The 10159-nt window shown below is 50.9% G+C and overlaps 1 long non-coding RNA gene across 1 annotated transcript; it reads left to right on the forward strand.

Moving 5' to 3' along the window:
- The first annotated feature begins 7434 nt into the window (after positions 1 to 7434).
- LOC133350226 (uncharacterized) lies at positions 7435 to 9863 on the forward strand. The gene is made up of 3 exons (XR_009756033.1): positions 7435 to 7574; positions 8866 to 8946; positions 9363 to 9863. It is a non-coding gene; the product is annotated as an uncharacterized LOC133350226 (long non-coding RNA).
- The last annotated feature ends 296 nt before the right edge of the window (positions 9864 to 10159 follow it).

Genomic DNA, 10159 nt, shown 5'->3' on the forward strand with positions numbered 1-10159 from the left:
AGTAAGTGTTATTTCGTAATTGCTTACGCCTAAAAAGTATAGAAAATGGCTGTTATTCCCCACAAACTTTGCTTTTGTGACCAGGACAGTGATATTTTGAAATTTACCTATTTTCAATGAGAAAACGGGCAAATTAGTTTTTCTATTATGATCCCATTTTCATCATGCAGGACCACATCGCGCACATTTGCGCGGGATCTATGGCGGAAGTGGTGGGTGGAGAGGGGAGGGGGGGGGCGGCGTGATGACGTCGGCACGCACAAATCCGGCTCAACACCGGGGGTCACGTCATCACACAGATGTGCGCGGTGACGTCGCGGCTGCGCGCACAGCCAGGCAGACAGGAATCCAGAGAGGCAGCCAGCCAGCCAGCAAAACTTTTTTTTTTAATAAATATAATTTTTTTCTAATTCAGTCCGACGAGTTTTTCAATAAAGACTAGCAGCCCGGACGTCCTTTGCACGTGACCGCCCGTCCCTCCGGAGGTCACTCCCTGCCCACCAGCAACAACAGAGCGCAGTGCGGCTAAAACCCCATCGTTGTACCGTCACTGTGCTTCTATGCTCCCTCGCGTGTGCGGTTCCCGACACGAAGATGCTCGACCCATGGCGCGGTGACCGGCGCGGTGAAGTATGGTCAAATAAATCCCACCGACGACGGCAGGTTCTCATCCAGCAGTGGATTGACAGGCACGGCTGTACCGCAGCAACGTCAGTTGCATGCTGGAGAGGCAGCAGGTCGAAAGGGAGTTCGTTTTCAAATGCTCGCAAAAAAATCAATGAAATGACGTTGCTTTCATCTGGCCGTGCCGGTGATAAACGGCGCGGGATGTGTTGTTGTTGTTTGTTTCGCTGTTTGTTGCCGCGGACCGCCGCCGTTCCATAAACACGAGGAAGCTTTTCATTATACACTCCACCAACAAATGAGCCGATTTCCCGCTGAGATCAAGCACACGCAACCCGTTTCGCACGGCAAACGAAAATAGCAGCGGCAATAGCAGCAGCTGCTGATGATGCTGCTGATGATGATGATGCTGCTGCTACCGCTGCTGCTGATGTATGTTGAACTTCTCTCGCACCGTACGTTGAGACGGGGTGCGTGGGTGTTTGCCCACCCACGTTGCCGTCGTGCCACGCGATGACATCTCTCGTTGATTCCTGGAGGCTTCTGCCGCTGCAAAATTCTCTCCTCGTAGAGTCCATCCGCTCACCCCCACCCCGCCACGCTCCTTGTAGTTGGACGTGATTTTGATGTATTTGTCGCAATCATATTCGACTCGTGTGCAGCTGTCTCCGACTCGCGCTGTCGTTACCTCTGTATTGTTTTTGTTTTGTGTGTGCGTGTAAACAGCACCGTTCGCATTTACGATTTGCACGGTTGAGTGGGTGAGTGGTTGACCGCGTGGGTGAGTGAGTGGGTGGGTGCGTGGGTGAGTGAGTGGGTGGGTGCGTGGGTGAGTGAGTGGGTGGGTGCGTGGGTGAGTGAGTGAGTGGGTGCGTGGGTGAGTGAGTGAGTGGGTGCGTAGGGTGAGTGAGTGGGTGGGTGCGTGGGTGAGTGAGTGGGTGGGTGCGTGGGTGGGTGAGTGAGTGGGTGGGTGAGTGAGTGGGTGGGTAAGTGAATGTTGTGACCTGGGGAGCAGTAGTGCAGCGGTTAGCTATGAAACCCGGGGACCCGAGTTCGATTCCTGCTGACGAACCAATAAGTGACGATTATCTGCACCGGCCACGGGCCTCCCCTAGGTTGAATCGGCCTCAAATGAGTACCTGGTGCGAGGGAGATAAAGGCGACCGGGCGTGGTGTTTGCCGTGCCCGGCCTTCACACGATTTTGGACGATTTTTGACCCCCCCCCGCCCTTCGTCACACGGCGGCACAAAAAGTCAAACCCCCTTTCAAATGTTACGTCACAAAGCTCTGCCCCCCCCCCCAAAAAAAATAAAACATGCTTCATATCGCTTTAAACTATTGTCATTGTAATGCGTAATGTGGCGCTGCACTCTGATGTTGTAGGAGAAAAACATTCATTAAAAAGTCTATTTAATTAAGTAGAACGTGTTGTCTATATTTATTCAAACTTGCGCATTTTGATGTGACGTCGCATTTCTCACACCCCCCCCCCCCCATCGTCACACACCGTCACAAATGTCTGACCCCCCACCCCCCCCATGTGCGTGACGTTATTTATAGTCGCTGGCAAATCAACGATTGCCTTGCCCGCACGTTCACGTGGGCGTCTTGCTTTTAGCATCCCTTACAATCTTCAGCGGACTTTGTCGGGAAGGATCGTCGGACGGTCGGGCGTGGGTAGCCCCGGGGTGGTGTGCAGATGGAGAAGCGCTCCCTGTGGTGTGGTGGGGAGAGCGGGGGGGAGAGGGGAGGATGGGGGGAGAGGGGAGGAGGGGGGGGGAGAGGGGAGGATGGGGGGAGAGGGGAAGAGGGGGGGAGAGGGGAGGAGGGCGGGGAGAGGGGAGGAGGGGGGGGGAGTGGGGAGGATGGGGGGAGAGGGGAAGAGGGGGGGAGAGGGGAGGAGGGGGGGGGAGGGGAGGATGGGGGGAGAGGGGAAGAGGGGGGGAGAGGGGATGAGGGGGGAGAGGGGAGGAGGGGGGGGAGAGGGGAGGAGGGGGGGAGAGGGGAGGAGGGGGGAAAGGGGAGGAGGGGGAGAGGGGAGGAGGGGGGGAGAGGGGAGGAGGGGGAGAGGGGAGGAGGGGGGAGAGGGGAGGAGGGGGGGAGAGGGGAGGAGGGGGGGAGAGGGGAGGATGGGGGGAGAGGGGAGGAGGGGGAGAGGGGAGGAGGGGGGAGAGGGGAGGAGGGGGGGAGAGGGGAGGAGGGGGGAGAGGGGAGGAGGGGGGGGAGAGGGGAGGAGGGGGGAGAGGGGAGGAGGGGGGGGGAGGATGGGGGGGGGGGCTGCACGGCCCGCACAGACAGACGGGCGGAACGATCACGGGGAGATAATTTTGCTGCTTGAAATATTTCCACGCGATTGAGCCACTTTGTTGAGCTATCATTTGTGGCCACTTCTGAAAAATGAGTTAATAGCTCAGTAGGCTTTACCTGGTAAGATAAAAAAAATTGTTCCATTTGTGTTTGCTTTCAAGTAATTTGTTTACCTTATTTTGCACTCCCATCGTGTTTTTATAGTGTTGTTGTTGTAACGTTCTGATCCCACCCCTACTGGACATCTGTAGCAAACGGCTTTAAAACTCAGCATTCCTCCACTCTAAACTCTGATTCTGAAATGCGCAACGGACGGACAGACTCCCTCCCCCCCCCCATTACCTCGCGAATGTGCTCTGAAGCAGCAAGATAAGTGCATCGTTAGTTTTTCTTTCTCACCACACATACCTACACAAGGAGAGAATCAAACCAGGTCGCCACGTGGGTTCAAATGTGCCATTCGAATTGTGATATAAACGCGAAACCCGCTGGAGTTTATCGCAATGGTGCATCTTTGAACAACAAAGCGAGGCGCCTACAAATTAAAGATGGCCACCGTTTGCTTCCAAGATGGCCGTCATGTTTTGGTGGCGGCCATTTTTTATTTTGGCGACCATCTTTGAATCCTTTGTTGCTAATCTTGTGTTCGTTTCATATTCAGTGATCCCTAGAAGACAGTGCTTGTCGATTTTGGTAAGCTCTACCAATTACCGATACGGCTGTTATTCACAATGTGCTCCAGTAAGTCCCGGATTGGATTGTGTCAGCATTTGAAGGATTATTCACGTTTCTACGCTCCACTAATCGGGGCTGTTGTACAACGGGTACAACAACAAAAAATGCGTTGGAAAAACTCGCACAGCTTCTACAGATGTGGGTCGTCACACCGGCGTGGTTGCTACCGTGTGTAATGAGATCATTGTACTTGTTTTTTTTTGAAACCTTAAATTAAATTGAGGGCGAATTTGAGCGCGATTTTACCCCCTCGCTAAATGAAGGACCAAATGGCTTCGCTGGCGAGAGCAGAACTGAACATGGTAGATTTGGAATGTATTTATTTCACATCCTCTTATCCCCCTGCAGCACCACAGACTCGTGAAGAGTCCGCGGAGACAATTAATGAGACAGCTGTAATCTTGTAGCTACACACAGGGGCAATTCGAACAACTTTGAAGCCTCGTTGGGTAATTCATCAATTAATCAATCATTTGATGTATTCATTATTTAAATAATAATAATAATAATAAATGCAACCATTTAAATTATGGCCAGCAGTTGGAGAAACATAAAGGAGCCGGAACATCTACCACGTGTCTGGGTTAAGAAGTCATTGTTTTTTTCTTACCTTCAGGGACATCACAGAACCACGGTTGAAAGTCAGAAACGAGCGGCGGACGCAATTGCTCCACGATTTGATAACGGGACCGTGCCAGAGCTGCTGCTTGCTGCTGCTGCTGCTGGAGACTGTTTCATTTTTACACGAAGGCTTTCACGACCAATATTATAATTCGGGATTTTTGTTTTGGGGGGGGAGGGGTTAGGTCGCCCTAAACTCCTCCACCACCCGGCGCGGACAATTTAATGATAGTGTTTCGTGAATCGAATTGGGCACATTTGATTCACGTGACAATTATATAATTTTTAACTGGCTGGTGTCGGGTGGAGGAGGGTTTACGACACACACGACCTAAGCCAACAAAAAAATACAGATTTGAGTCTTTCATATCGATATATTTTAACAACTTTTCTCGGACAAATGCTCACAATCCATTGAACTAATGCAATGATACATTTAAGGACAATATACCACTGTAACATAACAACGTATAAAATCATTTGATAATTCAGATAGTGGATTAATGTCTCCCTCCCTCCATCCCACGCCGTGTTGGTCAATAGGGGGGGGGGGTGGTGGGAAGGTAGTTTTGAGCATCCTTCACCACGCTGGTCATTGCAGGTTGGTGAAAAGCGAGAGGGTGGGAGGGGTGTTGAGACAGGATCGGTTCTAATATTAGTGGTCGCCTGGAATCTAACTGAGGAGGTCCAGGTTCAGAGCGCATGTGCCCTAATCAATGCACCCACCACTCGACCCGCAATACAATACAGCAAGGCCGTAGCCATGGCGTCAACATTGGGGGAGACTAAATCTTCCAGGTTGTCTGGGGGTCTCAACCCAGAAAAATATCTAAATTTGAAAAACGAATTTCCTGCCTAAAATATAAAAAAATTCACTAACATATGGGATGGACTTTTAATTTATTTTTTTACATTATTTTCTAATTGTGTATTGTATTACATTGCTCTGTTTTTACTTTTTTACCATTTCTTGTTTCATTGTATGTAATGGCAGAGATTAGGGATTAATAAAGTACAACCGTAACCAAAATCATATAAACGTAAATCTATGCATTGATTTATATGAAGACAAGTCCAGATATTGTGGCCAAGGTTTAGCAAATTGTTATTTTTACTTACATAGCATAGCAATTATTTTTTTAATAGCAATATATTGGGGGGGGGGGTGGATTTTGAGCATATTTGAATATTGGGGGGGATGTGTCCCCTCCCAATAAATATTATAATTACGGCCTTGCAATACAGTGCAACAATTACGATGATTGCCCAAGCTGTTATTTGCCTGAAATTGCCAGTGTAATTGAAAGCAAAGTTATCAATCTATTGCCATTTTAAATAACAGCCGTGTCAGTGTGCCGCATATTGTGCATGCATTGTAATTATCCGCTTCTGAAGCTCATGGTCCAACCCTCGACCGCACCTACTGCACAATGCATGGCAGCAGAATGCGGATGCTACCTGATGCACGAATGGAAAATTAAAAACTCTCTAGCAGTGTGCGACTGTCGCTATCCAGAACAGAGGCTACACAACGTATAACGACGCAATGCCCCCCGATCCATAAAGAAGGGGACATCACAGCGTCCATACACTCCGATGCTACTGACGTTAGTGATCTGAGTTTGCCCACGTCATTGTGAAACTGTCAGTTGTTGCGCCTGACGCCCCCGTCTCTCTTTCTCCCGTATGGACACGGGATGAGTCGCATCGATACGGCGATGTCTAGGTTCTATACGTCAAGCTGCTGGATTTCACGCACAGAGATTCGTAGACTCGTACAGAGACCAATAGACGCACACAGGGACCCATAGACTCGCACAAAGAGTCATAGACTCGCACAGAGAGTCATAGACTCGTGCAGAGAACCATAGGCTCACACAGACCCATAGACTCACACAGATATCCATAGACTCACGCAGGGACCCATAGACTTGCACAGACCCATAGACTCGCACAGACCCATAGACTCGCACAGATATCCATAGACTCGCACACAGACCCATAGACTCGCACAAGGATCCATTGACTCGCACAGAGATCCATAGACTCGCACACAGACCCATAGACTCGCACACAGACCCATAGACTCGCACAAGGATCCATAGACTTGCACACAGACCCATAGACTCGCACAAGGATTCATTGACTCGCACAGAGATCTATATACTCGCACATGCTTCGTCACTTTATGAACCACAGCAAGAAAAGAAAAAAATCCCCACTTCAGCAAACATTTCTTGCTGTGTCATTTCCCACCTGATGATGATTGCTTGTGTTGCAATCAAAACGTCGTGATTTAATTTATTTTATTTTATACCTACGCGACTTTACCGATAGAACAAAAAAGTATGGGGGGGGGGTATATGACTGCATGTCTATTCTCAATGCCGCACACGCACACAGACACAAATGGTCACACGCAAGGACAAAGACGCTGCTGTTGACAATGATGCAGACACGTCCAGAAAGACAAACGTTGCCCCGCACAGCCTCAACAAACGACTGCGAAAAGTGCGGCGGCCGGCACCACGCCCGGCCAGCTTTGTCTCCCCAGTGCCGATGTTTACACACCGCACCAGGTGCTTCTTTGAGGCTGAGTCGACCTAGGGGGTGGTGGGAATGGAACTCAGGTCGCCGCTCCCCGCACACGCGGACAGCCTCGACTGACGCGGACACTCCGCGCGTGCCGACACACACGGCAGCTGATAGAGCGAGACCGACCCAGTGACACGCAATCCATGTTAACAGAAAGCGTTGCCATGGGAGCACGTAGAGTCTTCATTAAAAATGCAACGTTGCATCTTGAGGCGTACATCGCGCCTCCAGCAGTGCACCCCCCCCCCCCCCGTGCCCCCCTCCATCCCAGGCCCCCCCGATCGAGATCGACGTCTCATGAAATATTCAGTCTGCCCATAGTCGCCTCGACCCCCCAGCGAAGACCGTGCGAGTCTCAATCCTCCATCCCCCCCCACCCCATCCCCTTTCCACCCCCCATGTTCGTCTATCTCAGCCTCACACCCAAGGTGTAAAGTGTAACCTACTTCCTCTCCGAGTGCAGCATTTTAAATTTTAATTCGCCCACATTCTCAGCAGGAGATTCGGCTGAAACCACGTGGGTGTGTGGGGGGTCTGAGCGAGGAATGATGGTTCAGGAAGCACGGACGGAGAGACGGACCCGCACACACAGACGGTGACACGCGGATGCGAGCAGCCAGACGGACAGTCCGAGCAAGGGGCAGAGAAGCAGAGAGACAGGCGAGGCGGGCGGTTAAAGAGGCACATGCAGGTGATTGAAACGGGCCGGATCGCTCCGGAAATCTGTGGATGGGAGTGAGCATTTGAACCCTCTGACTGCGTTCCGGAAAGAATCAAAGATTCGTATTTGTATTTATTTATTTATTTGACTCACAGATAGACCCCCCCGCCCGCCACCCTAGACTAACAGAGAGACCCACAGACACGCTCAAAGACTCACAGACACGCACAGAGACCCACAGACACGCACAGAGACACACAGACACACACAGAGACCCACAGACACGCACAGAAACCCACAGACACTCAGAGACCCACAGACACGCACAGATACCCACAGACACGCACAGAGACACACAGACACACACAGATACCCACAGACACGCATAGAAACCCACAGACACTCAGAGAGACCCGCAGACACGCACAGAGACCCGCAGACACGCACAGAGACACACAGACACACACAGAGACCCACAAACACGCACAGAAACCCACAGACACTCAGAGACCCACAGACACGCACAGAGACCCACAGACACGCACAGAGACCCACAGACACGCACAAAGACCCACAGACACGCACAGAAACCCACAGACACCCAGAGACCCGCAGACACGCACAGAGACACACAGACACACACAGAGACCCACAGACACGCACAGAGACACACAGACACACACAGAGACCCACAGACACGCACATACATCCACAGACACTCAGAGACCCACAGACACGCACAGAGACCCGCAGACACGCACAGAGACACACAGACACACACAGAGACCCACAGACACGCACAGAGACCCCCAGACGCGCACAGAGACCCAACTCCTCGTCCTCCTCTAGTGGGGGAATCATTTATGAGTTCTCCCAGTAATTTCGTCTCATTCCCAGCCCTGGTCACTATCGAGTAATATCGATTCTTCACCTCACGGCGCGTGCATGTCTGCGTGTGTGAGGATCAATGCGGGGAGAAGCTTGCCCAGTGGTTCGCGCACCGCGCTACGAACACGGCGACCCGAGTTCGAATCCCGCTCGCCGTGATAACAGTGACGAATATTCGAACCGGTCCTGAGCCTCCCCAAGGTTGACTTAGCATTAAATGAGCACCTAAGGCGGTGTGTAAACATTGGAACTGGGGAGACGAAGGCGACCTGGCGTGGTTGGTGGCCCACCCACCCCTTCGTGTGCCGGTGACGGACTTCGTCGGTGCTACTCGCCGACAGCACTGTCCCCAACAGGCTGTTAAAGGCTAGACGGGTGGAACGTTGTCTTTGTGTTCTGTAAGGATCCGATGTTTTCCGATTTGATTGTGCAGAGTGCGTTCGCGTGACGCCCGCCAGCCACTAGAGGTCACTGCAAAGACCTCAACCTGGGGCAGCCACGACCGTCCACCCCGGTAAGATTTCCACGTTTATATTTTGTTTTTATTTAATACAATTAAAGTATTTATATCGGGGCGGCGAGCAGGGCATCGCCACTGTGTTAGGAGGCGAGGACAGGCCCGCGCGGAAGGAGATATCATAGAACTACTTCCCGAGATTGCTCACCGCAGCATGTCTCAAATTCCAGTCCTCGCGAGCCTCCCACGAGACGAATTGTCGTCGTTCTGAACATCGTCAGGTGCGACTTAATTTTGTATTTGACAATAAAACATTGGTTATTATCACGAAAAAGGTGGGCCCGCAGGGGATGGTATGGGGGTGAACAGGGGGAGAGAGAAAGGGAGAGGGGGAGAGTGAATTGGGTGTATGGCGACGAGTCGAGGTTGACGGACACTGTTATTGACAATGCGTTGCGTCTTATTTGTTCTAGGATGACACATTGTGTCATAATATTGACGCCAACGAGTAAGGCTGCGTCGCCGCCGCCGCCGCCGCCGTCGCACCATAGTTGCTCACTCTCGTCGAGAAACCCGAGAGACACACAGAGAAAGAGAGAGAGAGGACGACCCAGAGGCACCAGGAGGAGGAACAACGGGGTGTAGGAGCAACAGCCACCCTTCCAGCAGTGATCCACTAACCCCAGGATGCGTCCACAGCGCTGGATTACAGGCCACGCGGGTAGCCAACACGGCCCGGTATCCAAAGACGACGAAGACTTAGCATATCATACTCGTTGGTTCTTTCGGTAAAGTCATGTAGATGAAAATTAAAAATAATAGTAAAAAGAATAAAATGAAAATATTCTTAGGTTGTTTTACTTGATACAGCTGTCGGGCTGTGACGGTTCCACCTGAAGACGGAAGCTTGTGTTGCCTCCGAAACGTCGTGATTTTTATTTTATTTTACTTTGATTAATTAAAAATTTTACCTACGTGACTTTACCGAAAAAAACCTAAGAATATGAATCCTTGCAGTCACGAAAGCTTCAAATCTAAAATGAAAAGAGCTCAATTAAATCACGACGACCTTATTGTCGCGGCATCTCTTGAGGAAGGTTATCGACTCGATTAGCCGTGACTTCTTGTCCCGCTGTCTGTTTAAAGCTCTAACAGATCAGTGGAATTCCTCCCCGGTTAATTCTAGATTTGGAGTTTTCGTGACTGCAAGGATCCAAACTTCAAATCTAGAACTTAACGGATTTGTGGAGCAAGTGCTGTGAGGGAGCAA

This window comes from Lethenteron reissneri, chromosome 33, assembly GCF_015708825.2.
Source record: "Lethenteron reissneri isolate LAM-NWPU_2019-01 chromosome 33, ASM1570882v1, whole genome shotgun sequence".
NCBI lineage: Eukaryota > Metazoa > Chordata > Hyperoartia > Petromyzontiformes > Petromyzontidae > Lethenteron > Lethenteron reissneri.